Here is a 26272-nt window from a genome sequence, read left to right on the forward strand (position 1 = left end):
TAGCCATGTGTCCTGTATGTTTCTGAACGTGGGACAAACAGGGGTATCCATTTTGGGGGGAACATTCCTATGTACACTGTACAAAAGACTGTTTTTAAATTGTCAGAATTGCCAAAAAAAACGAAAATTGAAATTTTTTGGGGTGCAAGTCTGTGTGCTGAAGAAAAATACCTGTTTATAAAATGACAAAATTGCCGAAAAAACAAAAATCACAATTTCTTCCTTCTGCTTTGCTTGAATTCATTCAAAAACTGTGGGGTCAAAATGGTCAGTACACCCCTAGATAAATTCGTTAAGGGGTCTAGTTTTCAAAATGGGGTCATTTGTGGGGGTCCTCTATGGTTTTGGTCGCTCAAGAGCTCTACAAGTGGGCAATGGGGCCTAAAAGGCCTTTAAGGAAAATTTCTGCTCTGAAAGCCAACAACTACTCCTTTCATTTTGGGCCCCGTTGTGCATCGAGACATAAGATTAGGGCCACAATGGGTATGTCTCTGAACACGGGAGAAACAGGGGTATCCATTTTGGGGTGTCACTCCTTATTCTCATGTGCACTATAGAAAAGAATATGTCTTTAAAATGACATATTTGCAAAAATGTGTGTTTTTTAGTTTTTTTTTCTTCTCTTCTAAATTGCATTAACTCCTGAAAAAAAACTGTGCAGTCAAAATACTCCTGACCCCCCTCAGTGAATACATTAAGGGGTGTAGTTTTTATAATGGGGTCATTTGTGGGGGTATCTATCATTCTGACACCTATGAGCTTTTGCAATCTTGGCTTGGTGTAGGAAACCAAAGTGTTCCTCAAAATGCTGAAAAGTAATGTTAAATTTGTATGTCTCCTAACTGGTTAAAAAAAAAACACGAAAGTTTTTCAAATGTGCATCCAGAATAAAGTAAACTGATGGAAATATATACCTTGTACAGTATGTTTGCACATATTTGCGTAATTACAGTTGAAAATGTGAAAAAAAGACATTTTTTAAAAAAAATTTCCCAATATTTTCACTTTTAATAAATATTCATAAATTCTATGGGTCTATTTTCACCACCTATATGAAGTATAACATGTGACGAAAAAACAATGTCAGAATCACTTGGATTTGCAAAGCCTTTACGGAGTTATGCTATGTTAAGTGACACATGTCAGATTTTCAAAATTTGGCTCCGTCACTAAGGCGCAAACAGGCTTCGTCACAGAGTGGTTAATACATCTGGAGTGGCAGCCTTGGGGCCTTCAGAAGGCCCCCGGCTGCCATTGAAACTGAATGACACCGCACTATCTTATCGTGGGAGGGGGTGGGGGGTGGGGGTGTTCAAGACCCCAAAATTCGATTAGGACATTTAAAGGGTTAATACCTGCAATCTGAACGAGCACTGATCTCAGGAGGTGTGGGTAACTCTCAGCTGTCAAAGCCAGACGACACTCAATTTTATGTGCAATGTATTGCCTGCCCCCTACCCCCACTCCATGAGATAACTGGAACACTTCAATTTGGGACACTTAGGGCGGACGCTCACTAGTGATATTTTCTCTCTTGCGCTGCGAGAGCACAAGAAAATTGTCGCCTCGCAGCGCAAGAAAGACGCCGGTATAGAATCGGCATATCACTAGTGGTTTCAATGGGGCCAGCGACAGCAGCGCTAGCCCCATTGAAAACATAGGGAGAATGCCGCGGGGACCACAGGGATGAAGGAATCCTCTGCCACAGCTGTGACAGTTGTGGCAGAAGTCCGCGGCATTTTATTCCATTGCTATATCTTAGCTATTTATGAATGAATAGCTAAGGGCTATGTGTGATTGGCTGAGCGCTCAGCCAATAGCTAAGCAGTAGCTGCTATTGTCTGAGCCCTAAGCCAATTTGCACAGCCCTTTCAGGAGGCGGGGATTTTTAAATCCCCGACTGCTGAAAGAGCTTAATAGCAGTACCGAGGAGACTGCCGCAGGACGCATCTGAGCGCCAGAGAGGTGAATACATTTTTTACACACTTTTTGATGATTATCGGGGAAGGGCTTATATTTCAAGCCCTTCCCCGATAATCATTCTGCGGGGCTTTGTAGAAAGCAATAGAATAGAATGTCGGGGACTTCTGTCACAGCTGTGGTAGAAGTCCCCGACATTCTGCATCTCTTTTCAATGGGGCTAGTGCTGCTGCTGCTGGCCCCATTGAAAAGACTGGCGAAATGCCGGCGTCATGCCGATATCCCGGCGTGATGCCGACTTTTTTCTCGCACTGCGATGTGAGACTTTAACTTTACTCTCGCATTGCAGTGGACAAAAAAACACCAGTGAGCGTCCACCTTCAGACTGGCATTTTATATGCTGGTCTAATTCTATTTCACCCTGAGGGTATTGTCACATGGAGCAGAAATAGTGCCGATTTTTGGACGTGGAAAAACTGCACAAAAATTTACACCAAATTCCCCAGCAAAAATGCTTCAAAATCTGCACCATTGGTGTAAACAGCAGCAGACTTCACCCCTTTAATTGGAAGGGTGAAATCTGCTAGAGTCTCAGCAAAAACGGCATAAAATCCGTACCAAATGGAGTGGATTTTAGTGTGGATCAGCACCAAAATTGGCAATGCAAAATATGTTGCAGATTTTGGTGCAGCGGAATACGCTTCATATGAATATAAAGTATTAGTTAAAGTTTGGTTTAGTAGCACAGTGGGTATCCCATCCAGAAGACGGACCGCTAAACCTATATTGTTAATATGGTGGAAAGACTTAAGTAACATTCATTGTTCTCTAGCAGTTGACCATATGTAGGGAGTCCTCCTTCTGTAAGCCTGCAGCGTACATGTACAGCCCTTCCTCTGTGTTATGCGGTGTTGTCACTAACACAGTTCCTCATATTTTTTGCAGGACTTTATAAAGACCTTCCTGAGGAGAATGAACAGGCCGGTAAGTTTTCAATTCATTCTGGTGTCACACGGAAGAGTGAAAGCTGTGGTGAAATAAGTAATGTTACAGATCATGTTCACTCCGTGTTTTTTATTTCTCAGACATTGCAGTCAAGAAAAAGTGAAATTTTTAGTATTCACTGTAGTGTTTGTGTTCCAACGCAATCCTAAAAGAAGCGTTGAATACCGCAGAGTAGTTTGCGGTTTATTAGGTCACCATAACGTAGGGTAGTGTCAGTTCTCTGTCTTTCTATTTTATGCATTGACTGTTCTGTTTTACCCCTGGTGATCTATTTTAGCTCACTGCTATGTTGAAAAAAAAGTTACAACTGTAAAGATGTATTTATAAGGGGTGGACAAAAATATGGAAACACCCTACAAAATGCATGCCTTAAGTTAAATGGGATTATAAATCCTATTTCAATAAGACATGTAGAGACCAATTTTAAGGGAAGGTGAAATAACACAGATGCTGCCGGACAGATGTGAATATCTGCCTCAGCAAGAAGGCTCTATTGTCCAGGAGTTTGAGTCACTCTGCTGCTATTACCAGCTGGTTCCCAAAATCACCCGGAGCAGGGCAAGAGGTGAAGTCAAGACCAATTTGGTGGGAAAGTTCTCAGTCAGGCAGGGGTCAAAAGCGCAACTTAGTTCTAATGAATAAAAATCCCATGCATTTTGTACGGTGTTTACATATTTTTGTCCACCGCTGTATGCACTGTAAATTTATTGCAGAAATTTCAGTAACTTTTCTGTTGAGGTTTGCAGAAACAAATTTGTGTGAAACAAATTTTCAGCCACAGCAATTTCTGCAGTAATCCAGCCTCGTGGGAATTCACCAAAATAGTTGGCATCCAGTTAAAGGGATTGGTCCAATTAAAAAAAAAAAACTTTTTAGAGCCATATTACTTAAAACAAACAAAAAAAAAAAAACGAGCCGCTACTTACCCTCCTCAGTACCGGTGATCCAGCACTCCAGCCCTACAATTCTCCCGTTCTCCCGATGCCTGTTGACAGCAAAATTCAGATGACTGCCACCTGACAATCAGAGGCCACAGCGTCACTGCTCGTTCTCCTGGCACCAGCACTCGCATCTTGGGCGCCATGATCACTGGAGTTTGGAATGATGATGTTATGGCCTTTGGTAGGCAGCAGTCACCTGACTTCCACTTCTAGCTGAAACTGGGTGAATTGGGGAACCACAGCGCTGGATTGCCAGGGCTGAGGAGGGTAAGGATCTGTTTGTGGTGGTGGTGGTTTAAGTGATGTGGCTATAAATGTTAAAGGGGTTGTCTCGCGAAATCAAGTGGGGTTAAGCACTTCTGTATGGCCATATTAATGCACTTTGTAATGTACATCGTGCATTAAATATTGGCCATACAGAAGTTATTCACTTACCTGCTCCGTTGCTAGCGTCCCCGTCTCCATGGCTCCGTCTAATTTCGCTGGCTTCCTGCTTTTTTAGACGCGCTTGCGCAGTCCGGTCTTCTGCCTGGTGAATGGGGCCGCTCGTGCCGGAGAGCTGGTCACCGCGTCGTCATCATAGCTCCGCCCCATCACGTCTGCCGATTCCAGCCAATCAGGAGGCTGGAATCGGCAATGGAACGCACAGAGCCCATGGTGCACCATGGGAGAAGACCCGCGGTGCACCATGGGAGAAAACCGCAGTGCATCCCTGGGAAAGGACCGGCGGCCATCTTAGGGGTAGATTTTTTAAATTCCTTATTTTGTCGGATCGGTGAGTAGCAAGCGGTTTAAAAACCACTTTAGTTTGCTATTTTATGCCAGGGGGGTGACAGGGTGAATGGGGTAATGTTAAATTTTGATGCTTGCCACGAGACAACCCCTTTAAAGGTGATTTTTAGTTTTAACTAGACAATCCCTTTAAATGGGTTTTTTGACACTTGGGAGGGGGAAAGTGATGGGCAAAGGACTGGTTAGGGCACATAATACCATGAATGGAGTGAGGGACACTCATGCATAGTGCTGCTCTATTCATTTTCAGTGGGACTGTTGGAGATATAGCATAGCAGAGTACCAGCACTCAGCCATTTCTGTCATCTCCCATTGAAATGAGTGAAGTGGCGGCTGCACATGCGCGACTATCACCACATTCAGTCAGACATCACATGCATCTCCACAGTAACAGAAAATGGGAATATGGGACCCCGGTTTTCAGGGTTGGTGGGGATCTCGGCACTGAGACTCCCACCGATCAGACTTGTGGTATCTACCCAATGGATCGATGATAAAAGGTGTTCTACCAATATAGACTTTTATCATATGGACTGTTCTCTTAACTGATCACAGCGGTGCTGAAGGACAATCTGATATGTATAGGGGCGGGTCAAGTTTTCCCTGACCCATGATGTAAGGTGAAAGAAGAAATGGGGATGTTGATTTCCAGCACCCGATCCTTTTGTTACCCAGGGGACAAGCTGGCACTAGAGGTGTCTGACTACAGCTTATCTCCCTAAACACATGAATATTCTGCTGAGCCAAACGTTCAAGTGTATAGGGTAGCCAGGAAAAATGGATACCATGCTTATTGAAAAAAATGACCAAATGTGGGATTGACAAGGCATCTGTCAGGTGGATTCACAACTGGCTGAGTGATCGTACTCAAAGACCCAATGCCCACGGATGGAAATTCTGCAGGGTTTTTTCTGCCGAATTTCCGCCGTGGTACGCTGTACATAGGATTGCATTAGTTTAATGCAATCCTATGCTCACTGCCGCGTTTTAACCATGTGAAAATCCGCGCGGTAAACAAAATGCGGCATGTTCTATTTCTGTGATGGCGTCACAGAGGCCCGCACAAAGATGTCACCCGTGACACGCCAGCTCCACTCTGTGCATTGCACGTTTGTGCGACAGCCCCCACATCACATAGCGGAGGAGAAGAAGCCGGACGGGTGAGTATGAGGTCAATGCCAGGGCACATGTCTCATCCTGCTGCATGAATTCTCTCAGCGTGATCAGAACCGGCTGTGGGCATGAGGCCAAAGAGTGGTCATAGATGGTTGTATTTGAAAGAATGTATCAAGTGGGGTACCACAAGGCTCTGTCCTAGGCCCAGTGGTTAACATTTTTATAAATGATCTGGAAGAGGGAATTGATGGGAAACTGATTAAATTTGCAGACAACTCAAAGCTAGGAGGGATAGATAACACTAGGGAAGAGAGAGAGGATTCAAAAAGATCTAGAAAAGCTTGCACAGTGGGCAGCGACTAACAGAATGGTATTTAACTAGGAGAAATGCAAAGTGCTACATCTGGGCAAGAAAAATGAAGAAAGCACATACAGAATGGGAGGAATCGGGCTAATCGGCAGAACATGTGAAAAAGACTTGGATATACTAATAGATCATAGACTGAACATGAGTCAACAGTGTGATGCAGCAGCCAAAAAGGCAAACCCAATTCTGTGATGTATAAGAGAAACATAGTCTAGATCACATGAGGTAATTATTCCCTTCTATCAGAGGTGTACCTTGAAGCTCCTGGGCCCCAATGCAAAATCTGTAACAGGGCCCTGTAATGCTCTATTTATGCTACTCTGCTTACTATATGGAGAAGATAGGCCTTATGGGCCCCCTAAGTGTCCTGAGCCCGGGAGCAACTGCACCCCCTGCATCCCCTATGGTTACGTCAGTGTCCTCTACTCTTCCCTAGGCCCAATGTCCACGGGCGAATTTGAATTGCACAATTCAAACCGACCATAGGAAGACATAGGCGTTTGCAGCTTAATTAAAACATGTGGAATTATTTTGAGCACCTTCTGGTCCATAAAACAAACCACAGCATGCTCATTTTGCTGCCGCACGGACAACTTCCATTAAAGCCGTCCGATCTGCGGCTCATCCGCAGTTGAATTACGGACAGGCCACGGATTCCGCAGGAAAGCAGGAGATTTGAGAAAAATTCTACTGCGCATGTGTGGCAGCGCGCTGGCCGGCGCTACCGCACATGTACGCAGTGAAGGCCCGGACCGGTAAGCACGGCCCTCGGCCACAGGCAGGGTCTGATTCTGCCGCAGGCTCCCGCATGCAGAATCCAACCCGCCCATGAACATGAGGCCTTAGTCAGACCTCATCTGGAATACTGTGTCCAGTTCTGGGCACCCCACTTTAACTTCAAATATTTAATTGATTTTTCACAGTGAAAATGGAGAACATTATAAACAAACATAGAGGTTCTGAGACACACCGTTATGTATATCTGTCCACAATAGTAATGTTAATTAAACCGTTTCCATCACATCTATACACTTAAGGCCGCCTGCAGACGGCCGGGTCGGATCCTGCTGCGAGAATTCTAGCAGCGGGACCTGACCCAAGCCTCTGCAGGGACCAGCGTGGCACTCACCTCTCCCGCGGCTTCGGCCCTTTGATGTGCCAGCACCCGGCGCATGTGCAGAGCTAAGCCGACGGATCGGCAGTGACATTTCTTTGCGGGCCTCTGAGAGACGCGCACAGAAATAGAATATGCCACGATTTGTTTACTGCGCATGATTTCACACGGACAAATCCCGGCCGTCTGCATAGGATTGCATTTTTTAGCGCAATCCTACGGCAGCTTCCACTGGCGGAAATTCTGCGGGAAATCCTGCCGCAGAGTTTCCGCCCGTGTGCAGGGGGCCTAAGGGTGAGTCTATTATGTCTCGTCACAACTGGATACATGAAAGATGCTTAGTTAAGGTTCTCCTGTGTACTCAGATCTCTTCTATATGTAGAACCAATTGTACGGTAGTCATAACGGTTAGTTCATTTACATTGTGGGCATGAAATTGATGAAAAATCATAATGTATCAGTATATCTCGAAGGAAAAAGGATAATGTACGTCATATAGCGGGAAGGGGTTAATAATGATATATGCTGAAAATTCTGTGGGACATCTGGTTGCTTCCCCAGTTTAGGGAAAGGCTTGTTGGCCTTCTTTAGGAAAGGAACCTTCTGTAACCACTAGCTGTAAGGCTTTGCCCGTACAGTATGTGGGAATAAAGTATCTCAAAAGGTTTTATAATAAACATTTGTCAGGCTGTCTGGCCTGGTGATTGACCAGTTGGTAGAGAATTGATATGCTTAAGCCCTTTTGCTACTGTAATTGGGGAATCTACGACTTCTCTGAGTTTCGGAGAGTAGGTAAGTTAATATTTTATAAATATTTTTTAATCTGCTGTGTTATGCTTGGAAAAAGAGCTTGAGGAAGATCCTACCCGGATCGAAACGTCGTCGCTACTACCTTGCTGTGCAGACCATGTTGTAATATATACTGGGACTTTTTGCCGTTGATTCTGCCTCTCTATATATGGAATAGTTGTAAGAAGGTCATCTTTCAAGTTATGAAAGGCCGAAGAGTAATCCGAAAAACTGTTTGTCTAAAGGATTCGTACGTTTTCCTTCTGTTATTTTCGCCTAGCAGATCTGTAATCTGCGATTTAAGGTGTCGGGCTTTAAGACAAGAAGCCAATAATTTCCCAGACTTATTATTTTGCGAGTAATATTGGTCTTTGATTAGAGATGAGCGAGCGTACTCGTTTAGGACGGTTTTGCACTCGAGCACCGCTTTTTCCGAGTAACCGACTACTCGGGCGAAAAGATTCGGAAGGCGCGGGGGTGAGCAGGGGGTTGCAGAGGGGAGGGGGAGAGAGAGCTCCCCCCTGTTCCCCACTGCTATCCACCACGCCGCCCCCCGAATCTTTTCGTCCAAGTAGTCAGTTACTCGGAAAAAGTGGTGCTCGAGTGCAAAACCGTCCTAAACGAGTACGTTCGCTCATTTCTAGCTTTGATCCTTTTCACTTTCTCTTGTTTGAAGCAAGTGGTTTTGCAGCTTATATCTACATTAGAAAAAGCTCTTCTGCCTGCTGGGTTGTCTGCTTCTGTTTTATTTTTCGAGTACTTTAATTTTATGAAGTGGCTCGTTTAGAATTTTAGTTCTTTCTTTTTTCATGTAATTGCCTACTCTGATAAATGTGCCTCCTTATGTAGGCTCTGTGTGGGTATTCCATAAAACATGAGGGTTTACTTCGGGGAATGCAAGTATTCCTTTAAAATCTCCAAATTATTCCTATGTCCCTCCTGAGAAAACGTTACTTTGCCAAAGATATGTTGGTGTTTGGTCATATTGTGCCACTAGTGCATATAGATGCATCCTCCTCTCACCATGCAGGTAGCTGACTACCAAATGGAGGAGCCAGTAACACCTGTGAGGGCACCAATAAAACACCCACTCACACTGCCTCCTGATAATGAGGGGGGTGGATGCTTGTTGTACACTCCCACACATAGTGGATACAGGGTGTCAGACCATTCTGATATATGTAGTTCACCATGCAGCCTATTAGTGATGCCATGATAATTCGGCAGGTTGCCCTGCATATCCATCAGTGAACCACATTGGTACTGCCACCCTGGGCTCCCCCTGGAGGTTAATGCCACACTGCATGTGAATGATAGATAATAAATGCAAGGCATTGGTTGGATGTTGGCCAAGATACATGAGCCCACTAACCACTTCACGGTTCCTTGCGTTGTAGTGGGTCCCTACACTAATATAAATGCATCACAGAAGGGGAAATCAAGAATTAAAAACAATCACAGAAAATTGCCCTCACAGGTGTTACTGGCTCCTCCATTTGGTAGTCAGCTACCTGCATGGTGAGAGGAGGATGCATCTATATGCACTCCTCAGTCAGTAAGTAACGGACATTTTCTGTGATTGTTTTTATCCTTGATTTCCCCTTCTGTGATGTATTGTGCCACTAGGGACACGGAGATCACATCATGGTCAGGCGAGATGATCGTCTCGCTTGTTGACTCTTGAGAAAGCAGTAGTAGGTTTCTATCTACGATGGACATGACAATCCTCATGTAACTGTTGTGAACACTTGAGTTGAAGGAAGAACTATACATTGTTCGCCATACGTTAAAAAGTTCTTCCTTCCACCATATGTTGCTTAAGGAGCGGGCAGGACTGTGTAAATTAGAGGGGGTGTCAATTGTCGTGTCTGAGACTGCATTGAAATCACCGCAGATGAGTAATTTGCCTTGTTTGCATTTCAAAAGAATTTTATGTGTAAAACACCTTTGTTTTTTGTTTGGGGTATAAATTAAAGCTAGTGTGTATATACTAGATTGTTTATAGAATGAACTAATATGACATATCTGCCATGCATATCTGTTTTCTCTTGGATAAGCTGATATGCTATAGGATATTTTATTATAATTAAAACTCCTTTCAGTGGGGCTGGAATATTGTAGGGTAACTAGGGTGCTTCGCATAAAAGGCATCCTTTTTAATATTATATGTGTCTCTTGTGCATAAGAAATATCCGGGGATAACTATTTTCATTTTGTCACATTAAAGCAAGTAATTAGGGGGGCTATTGAACCCTTTAAAGGGGTTTTGTCATTACAACAAACTGGCCACAGCGGGCACCTGACTTTTACCAGCCGTCTACCCAGAAATTGGCGCTAATACTGCGGGCGTCTCTCAGCTGCATTTCGGGGCTCCACGACAGGTGAGTATGTCCCATTTTTTTTATTTTAGGCTGGGCCCAGTGGATGGATGGGGTTTTGTTGCAATGACGAAATCCCTTTTAATATTTAGCAATAGTATCTTAACCCTTTCCAATCCAATTTCCCTGTCACCCGCATACTTCCCACATCTTATTTGTTTTGGGTGGGAAAGTGCATTGTGGATTTTTTGGAATGACTCAACAGAAACATATAATACTGAACTTTCCTGATTCATCTATCTATCCCATATCCATCTATCTATCTCAGCCTATTAGCCTGCAGTACTTTTCCTGAAAGGAGTCAAAGTCTGACAATCAACATAAATTCTGGGCCCAGGATCACCAACCCTTCTGAAGTAATCTAGTGATTATATTACACTCAAGAAAGACTTCTGGGACCCTCTTGTACTCTTTTAGTGAGTTTGCCATCAACATTTCCCCAGGCAGAGTTCCATAGTCTCACTGCTCTTACAGTAAAGAACCCCCTCCTATATTGATATAGCAACCTTCTCTCCTGTAGACTTAGCGGGCGACCCCATGTCCTGGGTATAAACAGATGATGGGACAAATCTCTGTATTGTCCCCTGATATATTTATACATAGTTATTAGGTCGTCCCTCAGGTGTCTTGTTTTTTTTCTAAACTATAAAAGCCTATTGTTTACAGCCTCTCTGGGTATTGTAGTCCGCCCATTCCATTTATTTAAACCTGCTCAAGTTCAAATCCTATGCTCTGCGCAAACTGTACAGAATATTACATGTGTGGTCTGACCAGCGACTTGTAAAGAGGAAGAACAATGTTCTCCTCATGTGCCCCTAGACCTCTTTTGATGCACCCCATGATCCTGTTTGCCTTGGCAGCAGCTGCCTGACACTGGTTGCTTCAGTTAGGCTTACAGTCTAAGGAATTGTCCAAATATAAACTACTGATAGCCAATCCACAGGATAGGTCATCAATAGTAGATCGATGGTGAACTGCCGGCGGTGACCCCACTGATCAGCTGTTCAGCAAGTCCAGTATGCTAGTGCACCGCGCTGAATTCTGCAGGAAACTGACCAGTGCGGGTCCTGGATGGCAAAGACCAGCCGATCTTCTATTGATGGCATATTGTGAGAATAGACCACAGTATACAACTGGACAACCCCTTTAACTAAAATCCCTGAGTCCTTTTCCATGTCAGTTTTGCCCAGTGTTTCCCATTCAGTGTGTAATGCTGACATGTATTTCCCTGCCCATGTGTATAACCTCACATTTATCAGTGTTAAACCTCATTTGCCACGTATCTGCACAATCCCCCAACTTATCCAGATTCCTTTGCACTACAATACTTTCCTCTTTTGTGCTGACTTCTTTACATACCTTTTAATATCATCTGAAAAAAATGACCTTTTAATATAAAATTCTTCTATGACGACTCAAAACTGACCGATGCAGAACCCAACTGGTAACTGTGGCCCAATCTGAGTATGTACCATACTATTGATAACCAACCCTGGTTTTCCATTATAGAGCCACTTCCACACAATTCCGTCATTATCATAGTATGCCTGCCTGCCTGCAGAGGTATCATGTTAAGAGTTAAACAATGCTAATGGGAATTTGTCACCTACTTTTAGCCCTATCAGCTGAGCTTATGGGCTAAACGTAGGTGACCCGCTGAGTCCGGGGATGTAAATGTTATATGTACCGCCCCGTAGTTTCCCCGATGATTTCAGCACTGGAAGCCATTGAGCAGTACTGCTAGGTAGTCCAACCATTCTAACTTTATAATGGGCGGACTACTTGGTAGCGCCACTCAATACAACTCAGTGGCAGCTGACAACATGGAAATGACTGGGAAGGGGAGTATAATACTTACATCCCCGTACTCAGCAGGTCACCTACATTATCCCATAAGCTTGTGTCATAGGGCTGAAAGTAGGTGACAGAGAGTCTCTTTAAAGAGTATTAAATTCAATATTGGGTTGTTATAAAATAAAAAGTATAAGTACCATTAAATAAAGTCATGGGTCAATCTATGATATTCATCCATGTGTAATTTCTTTCCTCACAAAGAATTTGAAGTGCTTGCACGTTCTTTCACATTGCCCAGAGGCAAGTCCGAGCAGAAGGTTGCATCCATTCATGAGCATCCACTTCAGCCAGACAAGTAGATGACTATTGAAGAGTTGTGTATCTGTGTTGTATAGAAAACCCTTAAATGTCAGAAGCAGAAGAGGATGTGAATAAGCCTATTTGTGCAAACAAACCACTAGAAAAAGTAACATTTCAAAGTTACAGCTTGACATCTGCTGCCTGCAGAACGCGAGAGCCATTATGCTTCAGTAGAAGCCATGGATCTGCACGTCATTCTGAGCTCTTGTATAGAAGATCCTGCTACAAAACTGCTACATCCGAGGCTCAAGTGCTTGTTCACATTACCGCTAATTAGTTCTGCTATTTATCTCCATCCTATGAACTAGACAACTGGAAGAGCTGGATCTGGCACATGCTCGCGCCCAACGGGCCCCATTGACGAACGGGGTGTGTCCGGATTCTGTTATTTTCCAGTATTCTAATGTTTATGAGCTATCCTTGGGATAGGTCAGCTATATCTTATCGTTGGGGGTCACTTGTTTGAAGGGACCACTGTGCTTGGGTGAGCGCTACTGACTTTTCGTAGGCCAGTGATTTCACATGACTTTAGAACAGCTTAGTTCCATTCAAGGGAATGGGATTGAGCTGTTATACCAGGCACCACCACTATGAAATGTACTGGAGCCAACGAGGGAGAGAGGAAAGAGTTCCTCCCACTGCAGCATTGGATCCAATTCACACGAGATTCCTGGTTGGGACCCATACGGAAAAGGCTGCAGCTGTGGTCATAGGGTGCCACTGGTTGTTGTGCACCCAGCTCCATGACACCAGGTGAGCGTAACCAGTATCGGGAGCTATCCTTGCTTCTGTAGTCGATTTGCACATTGAAGCGCTGTTCTATTTTTTTTTTCACTACGAAATGCAATGAAGAGGCCACGGTGGTTGAGCGAGTGCCACGGCCTCTTCAAACAGTTGATCGGCCAAGGTTCCGAGTGGTGGATATTAATGACACATCTTAATATTGGGGGCCTCGAAAAGCTCCTTTTAAATTTCCAACTGGGTTTTTAGCTGTGATGTTACTTCAAATCTCATGTACTGTGGTATTAGAGTTTATATAGTGTATGTATATTGTATGTCTCCTCTTTGCTGCTGCAGTTCCCCAATATATCCTATTTCTAAGGCCGTCCGGTACAGTAAATGGATAAGTCTGTGGATAAAAGTGCAAAAGGGTACAGTGATATTTTCAACTTTTTAATAGGTAATCAAGTATAAACGAGTATGCTGGGGGCAGCGGCCATGGTGTTTGGATCCACGCCCCTGACCGGACAGCAGATGTTTGTGGAAAACCTAATCGGAGAGATCCGCTTTGCACCTAAATGATCTCGCAATCTAATTTAGCCTGACTGGTCTCTTTGGAAAGCGGTGATGATGGTCCTCTATTGATCTGTGTACACTTCTGCTTATTTCGAAGCACTCTGTGTTTGACATCTGCTGCAAAAGAAGAAAGATAAAGAAAGTATTAGTCTTCACTTCAAATCCTTCTCATGTTGACACTGATTTAGAGGAGTCAAATCTGGCATAAAGCATTGTGCTTTTTCACCTTTTTACTATAATTCACTCCACAAAGGTTTTCTATTTGATCTTCAGATTGGATGGAACACCTACTTATAGACCAACTTTGTGTCCTTTGTGAGAAAACTGCCTTTTAATTAATGGTGATGGTGGCTCTTTGTATTGTCAGTCTTCATGGACCTTTTTATACATACGACTATGAATACTAAGCTGTAGAGAAACTCCTGTTTTTCTATTACAGCCATATTTGCATAAACCCATAGAATCACTTTCAGTAATGATGCATTGGTCAACAACGGCTCAAATTTGGTTTATTCCCCAGAATTGGTTGGAGAACATTCTATATGCTAATGTAGAACCACAAAATAGTTAGTCATGATCACTGATAACTTTCTTAAGAAGACAGTTGTGATCAGTCACATCTGGCCCACCCTGACCACAGGAGCGTTTCCTTTTTATCCCTTCTTCTCAGCCACCTGCCCGGTTGTCCATTGTGAGTAGACAGATGTATCAATCAACCATAGTCCTCAATGAAAGGAGCTTTTCAGCTGCTCTTACTGTAACCAGTAACACGGCCGAACCATACCGCTTGCATACAGCATGATCTGTAGTCACTACTTTCCTCGTCTAGTTGACTTTTTGGATTTTCAAATTCTTCATAAACTGTTTTTGACCCGTGTTGATGCTAGGCATGTTTAGGCAACTTTTTGTTCTTTACTACCTATTTAGAAAAACTCTACTTTATAACTAACCCTAATTACCTAACCAACCCTAACTCTACTGCTCTATTCCACTAATACTTTGCAAACTTCTAGAATAAGCTGGATGACTTGTGTATTGCCAACCTGACCCCTTGCAACACTCCCGAATGCCCAATTTGGCAAACGATGACTTTAAGATCTATATTGTTCTTCAATGTATTCTTGAAGTTCTTTACAGGAATAGTGACTTCTTGAGTTAATACTTGATCATTTGTTAGTATTACTCTATGGCACTTGATGACCGGTTGGGATGTTGACAATGTCTATCAATCATGGGATTCAGGTTAAGCTACACTTGAGCCCTTTTTCTCCCCATTTCCTCCAGTTTATGTCACCGGACAGAGATTTAATTCACCTTTTTTTTTACAAAGTGCTTTCATTTGAATAGATGTCCTGTGGAATTAAAATGCTGTAAACCCCCAATAAATTATAGATGACAAAGACGTCCAGTAAAATCTGAAGTTTCCTTAAAGTGAAGAGGCTTCCTTAAGATCGCAGGCATTAATGTATAATCCGGCTGATGAAAGCCTGAACTAATGACCCTTGTGACTGTGGTGCAACAATGCATTTAAAGCTTTGTCTTTGTGAACGGGCTGCCGACCTTCCTTGCAGCTAACTAGTCGCACGTCTAGAGGAAGGAGTGTCCTTTACGGTTTCCTTCGTGGATTTGAGATTGTAGATAATAAAGCGAGTATGAACGGCTTTAATATCACTTTTTTTAAAAATACTTTTTTTAATGTGAAAATGAATTTATATTGGAGACGTCACTTTATATGGATGTGATGAACGGGCGCTGTCTTTGTAAGGGCTAGTTCACACGGGCGTAATTGCGCAGCATATTGCACGTGTAATACACTGCTGAATCCCCATTGATTTACATTGGGGTTGTCTGAGGAAAAAAAATGCAGCATGTCCTATTTTGGTGCGTCTTGCACTCTAAAATAGCCCATTGAAGACAATGGCGCTGCGTAACTATGCAGTGAATACGCACGAAACCTGCATATTCCCCGTATATGGAAAGAATGAATGAGCTTTTATTGCTTTTTTTTGAACACCTAATACGCTGGTTATTAAGGCCACCTGCTCACGGGCAGGTCGTATGCCTGGACCCTGTGCCACGCTGGCATCTGCGCGTATCTGTCCTGAAGTCTTTTTATCTGCACTGCGGATGGTCCGCACAGCGAGCCGTCAGACATGCACAGTACAGATTTTTTATTATCTCTGCTTTTCCCGCGTCATTGTCTAATATCATTCTGAAAGCACCATGGATCGGATGGCTCCCATTGAAGCTATCCATGCGGAGTCCACACAGATATAGAGCATTCTGTGATTTTATCCTCCACGAGCTGAAAATCACAAACTATTTCCACTTGCGCAGCGGAAAACTCATTTTGCCATAGCATGCTATGGGCGGTATTTGCTGTGGAATCCGGAGGCAGATGCCCCCTTCGGATTCCGCAATGTAAAATCCAGTTCTGTGCAGCTAGTCTTAGAAGGAAATAAAAATGGGTTTTGACCATAATCCATTCGGATAGTTTACCAAGTCTAAGGCCGGTTTCACACATGGCCTGGGAGGGCGGCCCTTCAGCCGTGGCCCGGGGGGCGGCCCTTCAGCCGTGGCCCGGGAAGGGGGGGGGCGGCCCTTCAGCCGTGGCCCGAGTTGGGGGGGGGGCGGCCCTTCAGCCGCGGCCCGAGTGGGGGGGGGGGGGGCGGCCCTTCAGCCGCGGCCCGAGTTGGGGGGGGGGGGCGGCCCTTCAGCCGTGGCCCGAGTTGGGGGGGGGGGGCGGCCCTTCAGCCGTGGCCCGGGTTGGGGGGGGGCGGCCCTTCAGCCGTGGCCCGGGTTGGGGGGGGGCGGCCCTTCAGCCGTGGCCCGGGTTGGGGGGGGGGGCGGCCCTTCAGCCGTGGCCCGCGTTGGGGGGGGGGGGCCCTTCAGCCGTGGCCCGGGTTGGGGGGGGGGCGGCCCTTCAGCCGTGGCCCGAGTTTGGGGGGGGGGGCCTTCAGCCGTGGCCCGGGTTGGGGGGGGGGGCGGCCCTTCAGCCGTGGCCCGGGTTGGGGGGGGGCGGCCCTTCAGCCGTGGCCCGGGTTGGGGGGGGGGGCGGCCCTTCAGCCGTGGCCCGGGTTGGGGGGGGGGGGGCGGCCCTTCAGCCGTGGCCCGGGTTGGGGGGGGGGGGGCGGCCCTTCAGCCGTGGCCCGGGTTGGGGGGGGGCGGCCCTTCAGCCGTGGCCCGGGTTGGGGGGGGGCGGCCCTTCAGCCGTGGCCCGGGTTGGGGGGGGGCGGCCCTTCAGCCGTGGCCCGGGTTGGGGGGGGGGCGGCCCTTCAGCCGTGGCCCGGGTTGGGGGGGGGGGGCGGCCCTTCAGCCGTGGCCCGGGTTGGGGGGGGGGGGCGGCCCTTCAGCCGTGGCCCGGGTTGGGGGGGGGGGGCGGCCCTTCAGCCGTGGCCCGGGTTGGGGGGGGGCGGCCCTTCAGCCGTGGCCCGGGTTGGGGGGGGCGTCCCTTCAGCCGTGGCCCGGGTTGTGGGGGGCACAGTGTCCCTTCAGCCGTGGCCCGGGAGTAAAGGGAATCCCCATAGTGATCCGAGGCTGTTTTCACATGGTGGAAAGTGTGATATCAGGCCATAAATCACTAGCCTAAGGGCTACATCACATAGGCATATGTGTATTTCGGTCCATGAATCGGTGCGTATTCACGGACAAAAAAAAGGCCTATTCACTGCATATTTCATAGTAACATAGTGTGTAAGGCTGACAAAGAGACTTGTCCATCCAATTCAGCCTATTTTCCTGCAGTGTTGATCCAGAGGAAGGCAAAAAAAAAAAAAAAATGAGGTAGAAGCCAATTTTCCTCATTTCAGCCCTTCAGCGAGAAAGCAAATTCCTCTCCGGTTTTGTGCTTATTCACTGCGTATTCACACAGCCCCATTGTCTTCAGCAGGCTATTTTGGCGCATAATACGCATCGAAATATGGCATACTGCTTTTTTTTCCACGTGACAATCCCTGGGCATTCAGCACAGCGTATTACATGCGTAAAAAATATGCCTATACTATGCTGCGCAAATATGCTTGTGTGATCTAGCCTTAAGAGATTGGACAAATCACATTCACTTCAGTTTGAATCGGTTCTTCGATGTTTCACTAATATTATTTAAGTCTTCCCCCCCCCCCCCCCCCCAAAAAATGCATTTTTTATCCTTTTTAAAATAAGTTCTGTAAAGCTTGATGAAGCGGCCTAGGCTTCTGTAATGTAATCTGACCATAAAGGGTGCAAGGTGTTTTTGTGTTAAAACTGCCTCGGATCACTCCAGAGAAGTAGCGATCGCGGAGTGTCTCCCATTGTCTTCAGTGGGTAAACCTTGCATCGTACTCATGTGCACCTCTAACGCTGTGCGATGCTGTTGCGGCCACATTAAAAACAATGGGCGATGCAGTGCGAGGTATTCCAAAGGGAACGGCCAAAGACAGGACATGCCGCGATTAACATTTTTAAAAAAATTTATTTCTTTTTTTTTTTTGCGATGAGGGAAAAAAATTGCTCTTGTGTATAACCCCATTCAAAAGAATATGGTTCGTATTCGCGCGAGATTTGTTCATCTCGCGATTCTTTCGGCCGTGTTAAAGCGGCCTAAGCTTCTATGGGCAGCATGTAATATGACATCACAGTCCAACCAAGATGGATTTCAGCAGTTTTTACAGAGTTAGTGGACATGTGAGGGGGAGGAGGACAGGAGTCTGAGAGGTATTATAAAATGTCTTATTTCTGCCTGTTGAGTAATGTAAAGCTTGATAAACTCTGTGACCGTTTAAGGATGCGTTCACACTTTTCAGAAATGCTGCGAAAATACCGCAGCAGAAATGTTTACTATTGAAGTGAATGGGATCAAAGCAAATCGTGTTCACATGTGGAGGAAAACAGCTGCAGATTTTCTGCTATATGCGGCCCTGGGAGCAGCGGCGTCCGCGTGGGCCTGCATTGTGTTCTTCTCATCTGTACTGCAGATGGTGCACACGGCTTGCCGTCGGACGTGCGCAGTACAGATCTTTTCTTATTAAATTCCTGCTTTTCAATATCCGTTGCGGAAGGGCTGCGGATCGGACTGCTTCCATTGATTTTAATGAAAGCATTCTGTGCGGAATCTGTGGGAAAATGGAGCATGCTGCAATTTTTTTTTAACTTTTTTTTCCCTCCTCTGCATAAAGAATCTATTTCCCATCCCATGCTGTGAATCCGCGGTGCGGACGCTCCCGCCATGGATTTCGCGGCAAATATCTTCGCTTGAGCATAAGGCCTAAGCCTGAGACTAAGCAGCAAAGTGGACGAGATTTGCAAAAATCTCGTCTGTCTGCTGCAGCCAAGTCGCACCGAAACTGACAAGCTGCGGCATGTTAATCATATCGCCGTTTCCGCTGCGGGATCTCTCCTCTCTATGGGGAGAGATACCCACAGCGGAATATAGGCGAACAAGCCGCCTCAAACCTGCGCGGATTTTGAGGTTACCTTTCCACTGCAGAAATCCCGCAGAATTTCCGTGCGGTCCCGCTGTGGACATTCCGCGACGTTTCCATCCCACAGGAACTCGGTCTTAATGTATTGTAACTCTCTAACCTGCAGTTTTGCTATGGAAATTCTGCAACAAATCTGCAGCATTTCCGCAACATGTGAATGCATCATCCCTGCTGGGGGGAGAGAGAGCGCTCCCCCCTGTTCCCTCCTGCCACCCCCCACCCCCGGCGCCCCACCTTCCCCCAATCTTTTCACCCCAAGTAGGCAGTTACTCGAAAAAAGCGATTCTCAATTGAGTAATTGCCCTAAACAAGCATGCTTGCTCATCTCTAATAGTGAACTTAACTCTTTCCAATCCACTGTCTGACGTCTGAAGACATTCTGATTGAAGGTTGTAGAGCTCCGATGTCAGAAGACGTCCGGCAGGGTATTCTTACTGTATATTACTGGCCGCTCTGTTGTTGGGGGCCTCTCCAGCATGTCCCATACCGCAGTACTGTCTCTAACCAGCAGATGGCGCCATTGTATAATAGCAGAAAGAGAAAGCGCCCCCCACCCCCCAGGAAACCCTGAATCCAAAATTGGATTGCAAAGGGTTAAAGGAGAGAAGTTGAACATTTTTCTGGCATAAAGTATTTTTCTGGGATTATCTATGAATGCATCTCCGTATTTCCGTAGCTCTTTCTCTTCGTATTGCTCACTGGCGTTCGCGGTCCCTATGAACATTCACAGCCTAGAAGGTTTGATTAGATAAAGTACGTTCACTTTTACTGCAAGGGCTGAGAACAAATAAAACCTAGAAAACTATTCACATTCATATAAAATACAGTAAATTCTTTAATGCTTCATTAACGGGACATAATTAATGCCAAATGATCAAATATTCTGTATCAACACAGTCGTAGAATAGCGTAGAGCACCGGCGGCACGGAATATGCTAATATTTCTCATAGGACTCTGTCATAATTAGCTCTTTCTGCTCGGTCTTGTGAGATCTCACATTATCTTGTGCATATATTTATATATTTTGAGTCTTGCATTTGGGACTTGTGATTCTATTCTAGAAGTATTCTACTGTAACAAGCCAAGGCCAATAGATGGGTGTTGCCCGTTTTCTTTTTTTATGCCTTGGCCTGGGGCAGAGCCAGTGTTGTCATTTTCACATTTAACATATGATTGATTTAGTTGTGTTCCTACATCTCTTAAAGAAGCTACTGTTGAATGGACAGATAGCATGTCCAAGTGTTTTCGCCTGAGGGGCTAGCCTTTTCAACCTTTTACTGTAATTAATGGAGTAGCTTGGATACATAAGACACATAGCATATGGCCCTGTGCTTAAGGTTAGTTGTACTGTTCATTATAGGAAAACTGGCATCCATCATGGAAATTTGTCTCCATTCTATGTATCTATTTTGGCAAGACCCTCAAGCTAGTGTTGGGCCTCCTGTGGAGCCAGGGGATATTTGTTGGTGTGATCACCTCCGGTCCTGAAAGTTCACATGGAATTGGGTTCACAGGGATCAGGAACCTCTGGACAAATGGGGCAGTTACATGGCCTACCTAGGCTCTGACCATGTTGTCCGGCGTCCAACAGAGCAGAGTTATTCCGCAGCTTTTAGGTAATTTATTTATTACCCACCACCACGCTGGGTACTTATTTTAACGACCTCGATAAAAATGAGTAAAAGGATGGAAGGCTGAGTCAACCTTGAGCCGGCTACCTGAACCAAGCAGGGATTGAACCTGCAACCTTCAGGTCCTGAGTGAGAGCTTAGGACTGGATTTCTCCTGCTTTAACACTCTGCGCCACACGAGGCATAGCCTCTGCTGTTAGACCACATGGAACTGGGCAGAACCCATTCTCTGTTTACCTCCGGTAACTCACTACCCACATAAAGTGGAAGTCCTGGTACTTTTGTACTTGGCAATACTCTCCCCTGCCCTTCTGGTTTGCAGCACTTTAGACCAATCCAATTCAGCTCTTGGGGGCATTAATACATATGTAACTTTACAAACTAATGTTAACTGTAAAACCTTAAAATGTTGGAGACCAATCTGGTCATCCTCTTACACTACTTGGACCCCGACATTACTCTGTACATCGACTGATCAGCTGCTTTGTGCTCCTGCTGACAGTGTTTCAAATACACAGGGGTGTGAACAGAAGCTGCTCCTCTGACCCCTGTGTAGTGGCCAGCACTTGCAATTGCAAGCGCAGCTCTCGTTGAAACTAAACTGACCCAATTATAGTCAATGGGGTCAGTTGGGCACTGCTCGGTTTCGTAATAAGAGGGACTCGTTCTGCCGGGGAATTCTACTCTCCTGCTACTCCCCTTCTGGAAAACGGAATCCCCGCCACAGGTGTGAAGCCGCCTAAGGTCAGGCTCACACGAACAGGTCAGATTCCGCATGCAGATTTCCGCAGCAGACCTGTGATGCATCACGGAAAGTAATTGCAAATGGTTGCGGAAGATCATGGATACGATCATTTATCCACCTGGATAAACATGTACAGCGTATCGTCCGCGTGGAAGATAGATCTCACTTTTCTCCAGCCGGCATTCCGGCTTTTCCATCGATTTTCCTATGAAGCAGCGCACCTTTTCGACACTCATACGCAATGTTAACACTCACATCCATTGGCTTTAATGGAGGCTGTCGGCACAGAATCCGTGCTAAAATAGAGCATGCTGTGATTTTTCTCCCGCTCACAGAATTCACAATACCTATCCGCATGTCTAAGCAAACCGTCAAAAGTTCATGTATAGCCGCGTATCATCTGCGTAGACGACTATATTGAAATCTGCCAGTGTGAGTCTGGCATAACTTGTGTTTCCTCTTGTTTGACACCTGATCTCCAACTATGTCTTTGGTAGTTGATCTTCCAGTTCCAAGTTCATGCCTTGTTTCATAGTGAAATAATTGGTTATAACTGTTGTCTATCAGGAATATAGACATTGTGGTCACCAATCTAGGAAATGGACAGAGAGCAGACGGTGTCAGAATATGTACAAAGGAAGGTTTTAGTGGAAGACGCTCAGCGGATTGTGTACCTCCGGTTCACAGTACAAATCTCAGTATATGTGCAGAATGGATAGTTAACTTTTTCACATTGTGTATTTGGCGTACTTGTGCAGTGTACTACACGTGCAAATTTTACGCTTTTAGTACTCAGTGACTAGAACCTATCCGTTCATAGGCGTAGCGTCAGGGAGTGCTGGGGTCGCCATGGCGACCCGGCCCCTGCGCTCAGGGGGCCCCGTGGCCGCCCTCCGCCATACCCACATGCACATTCAGTGCATATACCCGGCCCTTGAGCTGAGGGGGCCCGGGGGATCGGCGCTGTCGGCCGCATGATGGCTGAGGAGAGACGGGAGGCAGCGCCGCAAGTCGGCAAGAGCAGAGGGGAGGGCTGTTACACGTGGAGCCGGCAGCTAATTACAGGCTGCAGACTCCCACGGCGTGGCCCTCCAACTGATAGACTGCAGCTGTGAGTGGTCACAGCTGCAGTCTATCAGTCTCTGCCGGCCAGCGATTACCAGGGGGAGGGGCTACTGCGGCTCTACTCACCTCCGGAGCGCTGTATGCACAGGACCTGGGAGAGGACCTGTGGCTGCAGATAGCCTGGTCATGTGATCAAAAGACGGGGGACTTTCCATTACAGGCTGCCCAGAGACTGCTGCAGAGGTGAGTAGAGAAGGAATTCTAATTATATATATATATATATATATATATATATATATATATATATATATATATATATATATATATAGCTGGTATAAGTTATACCAGCTGTATATATATAATTATATACAGGGAATACACAGGTTACACCAGCATGGGACATGCCACTATATACAGGGGAATACACATCCTGTATATAGTGATATGGACCATGATGGTGTAACCTGTGTATCTCCTGTATATAATTATATATGTGCAGCTGGTATAGGTTATACCTCTCCTGTATATAAATATATGTACGGCTGGTATAGGTTATACCTCTCCTGTATATAATTATATATGTATAGTTGGTATAACCTGGGTATATACTGTATATAATTATATATGTACAGCTGGTATAGGTTATACCTCCTGTATATAATTATATATGTATAGCTGGTATAACCTGGGTATATACATGCATTAAAATACAGCACGCCATGCTTTTTCTTCCGTGAGTGGAAAACCGCAATTGCTTTCCGCTCGTGTAGAGAAAAAAAGGCTTTTCCATAACATGCTATGGGCAGTACATGCTGCGGAATCCGTAGGCAGATGCCCGCCCCATATTCCGCAATGCAAATCCAGCCGTGTGCAGCCGGCCTTAGGCTAATTTCACACGAGTGAGTCTGATATCAGGCCGTGAAACTCTGCCCCCTATCACACTCGCCAACGTGTGTCGTCCCCGCGGATGTGAGCGGTTGTTGTGTTATAACCAGCTCGCATCACATCATCATATTCTCGTGCGATGCAGAGAAAAACAAAAAAAACATCGCTCCTGTGTATGATTGTATTCAAAACAATGGGGTTCATATTCATGTGCGATTTGTACATCTTGCAACTCACAAATCTCACGCAATTTGTGCGGCCGTGTGAAAGCAGCCTAAGACATTACCAACAGGTTTTTTGTAGTCAAGGAAAGGAGTCCTAATGAGAAGGTTTACACCAAGGGGCTAGATCATGTTTGTAAATTAGCACGGTATAGGTACGGGTACAGATGGAGGGGGGCCCAGCTGAACTTTTGCACCCGGGCCCCTTAGGCTTTAGGTACGCCCCTGTATCCGTTCACATGAGCGTATTTTCATATAATTGTGCAATTGTGTGATAAAACACGTGGCATGACCTATCTTGATGCACATTTGCACACTGCAAGAGCCCATTGAAAAGCATGGGAGTGTGTAAATGCGCATGATATTCGCTGAAATCAGGCGTATTTCCTGCACAATTATACATTTGTGAGTATATTGTGAGTATATTTGTGTGCGTGTAAACGTTATACTTCACAACTGCGTTGGAAGTTTCGGTTTCCTGATCCCATAGCGGAGTAGTAAACCCCCTTTAAGAAGATGTTCACTTAGTTTTCTCCCTGCACTGTGGAAGTTTAATCAGTATGCTCAGGAAAAGACCTAAATGGTACAACTGTTTGCATATTAGTTTAGTGAGATTTGTGGCTTCTGGCCCTTTTACGCGATTCGATGATTGGGCGAGCAAAAGTTTTTTCTGATCGGCCCGGATAAACATGCCCGTGATCAGCCGTCAAATGAGCAAAAGCTAATCGCATAGTCACGTTGGTAATAAAATGTTAGACTAACAGGACATCTCTCCGTGTAAACAGGATATGCTGCTGACGGATGGAAATGGTGTGGGAAAAAGTGATTGCATTAACCCTTTCCAATCCAATTTGTATTCTGGTTTTCCCAGGGTGCTTACTCTTTTTCTGCTGTTATACAACGGCGCTGTCTGCTGGCTAAAGCCAGTACTGCATGTGGTGACGCATTGGATAGGCTCCAACAGCAGAGAGGCTGGCAATATACAGTAAGAGAACCCCGACTGGCGTTTTCCAACATCGGAGCTGTACAGCCCTAAATCATAATGTCTGTAGACGTCAGACAGTGACTTAGAGAGGGTTAAAGGGGTTGTCCAGTTATAAAATATTGATGACCTGTCTCAGGATAGGTCTTAAATAGTAGATCAGTGGAGGTCCATCCACCAGGACCCCCACCAATCGGCGGTCTGACTGGCCTGTGCCGATTTCTGCAGGAAGCAGACAGCTCTGCTCTCATTCTAGTGGCCCGACTTGATATTACAGACCAAGTTGCCATTCATTTACATGGGAACATTGCATGTCATACCAAGCCTAGCCACTGCAGTGGGAATGGAGCTGTCTACTTCCTGCAGAAATTGGCTCCGTGCATGAGAAGATCAGCAGATCAGTTGGGCTCCCGGACGGCAGACTGCCAATGAACTCCTATTGATGGCCTACCTGGGGAACCTCTTTTAATGATCATTCATTCCCACATGTAAACAGCAGTAATGAGCGGTGAATAATAGGCTACATTATGGACTGGCACTCATTACCGGACAGAAAATCTATAAAATTACCCTTCAATAACCAATGGGTCTGTATTTTATCAGTAATCGGTGAAGAAATTCAGGAAATTCCAAAGGGTTCACTTACTTACTATTGTACATTTTCTCCTCTTCTGTGATGTATTCATTGGAGATTTAGACGTCATTCCTAGAATACTATAGGCATTGGAATACAAATTGTCCCTTTTTTCCTCTGAGAGACGTCATGGTCAAACCACATGCTGAACCCCAGTGATAACCCAACACGACATGGGAAAGTTGAGGACCTTCATCCTCCCGGGTCGATGTCTCCAAGAGTCCAATGCTATGTCGCAGGTTCAGGCGAAGTTCATTTCTAGCAGAAGATGTTGCCCTCTCCGCAACACCCAGTGAGGAGGGACAAGGGCGGTCAGAGGTCGATGGAAGTTCAAGAAAGCATAACCTCCTTTCCAAACGCTTAGGCAGCTTCTGTAAGCAGCGGTGTTTACTGCACAGTCATAAAACTCTGAAGAACAAGGCTTCTTGGTACCTCGGTGCCCGAAACCCACCACATAAGAATGGGCTGCATTGTTGCATAAAACAGGAGAAATAATTGATTTATGTTTGCAAGTGTAATTAAGCTATAAAATGAATTCCACAAAAAGAAACCCCGGAGTTTCACAGCAGCGCTTTACCCTTGATATCTGGACCGCAAAGACTTGGTACCCTAATAAAGGTCATCTTCTTATAAGGGCTGAGTTATTAATCCCATTCATGGAGCGTAAACACTATGTGATACTGGAAACAATTGGTAGCCATTCATGTATCGCTTGTAGAAAGGGGTCGGTGGTGGTGGTGGGGGGAGTAAGTTTTATTTTCAGGGAAACAGCTGCTT

General features: G+C 45.5%; 1 protein-coding gene across 1 annotated transcript in view; it reads left to right on the forward strand.

Moving 5' to 3' along the window:
• Positions 1–2897: 2897 nt before the first annotated feature.
• NR6A1 (nuclear receptor subfamily 6 group A member 1) overlaps positions 2898–26272 on the forward strand; it is a 207470-nt gene continuing 184095 nt past the window's right edge. The window contains exon 1 of the mRNA XM_066579777.1: positions 2898–2904. The gene's annotated coding sequence lies outside the window, so the exon portion shown is untranslated. The remainder of the gene's footprint in view (positions 2905–26272) is intronic.

The sequence above is a fragment of the Eleutherodactylus coqui genome, chromosome 10 (genome assembly GCF_035609145.1).
Source record: "Eleutherodactylus coqui strain aEleCoq1 chromosome 10, aEleCoq1.hap1, whole genome shotgun sequence".
NCBI classification, from domain to species: domain Eukaryota; kingdom Metazoa; phylum Chordata; class Amphibia; order Anura; family Eleutherodactylidae; genus Eleutherodactylus; species Eleutherodactylus coqui.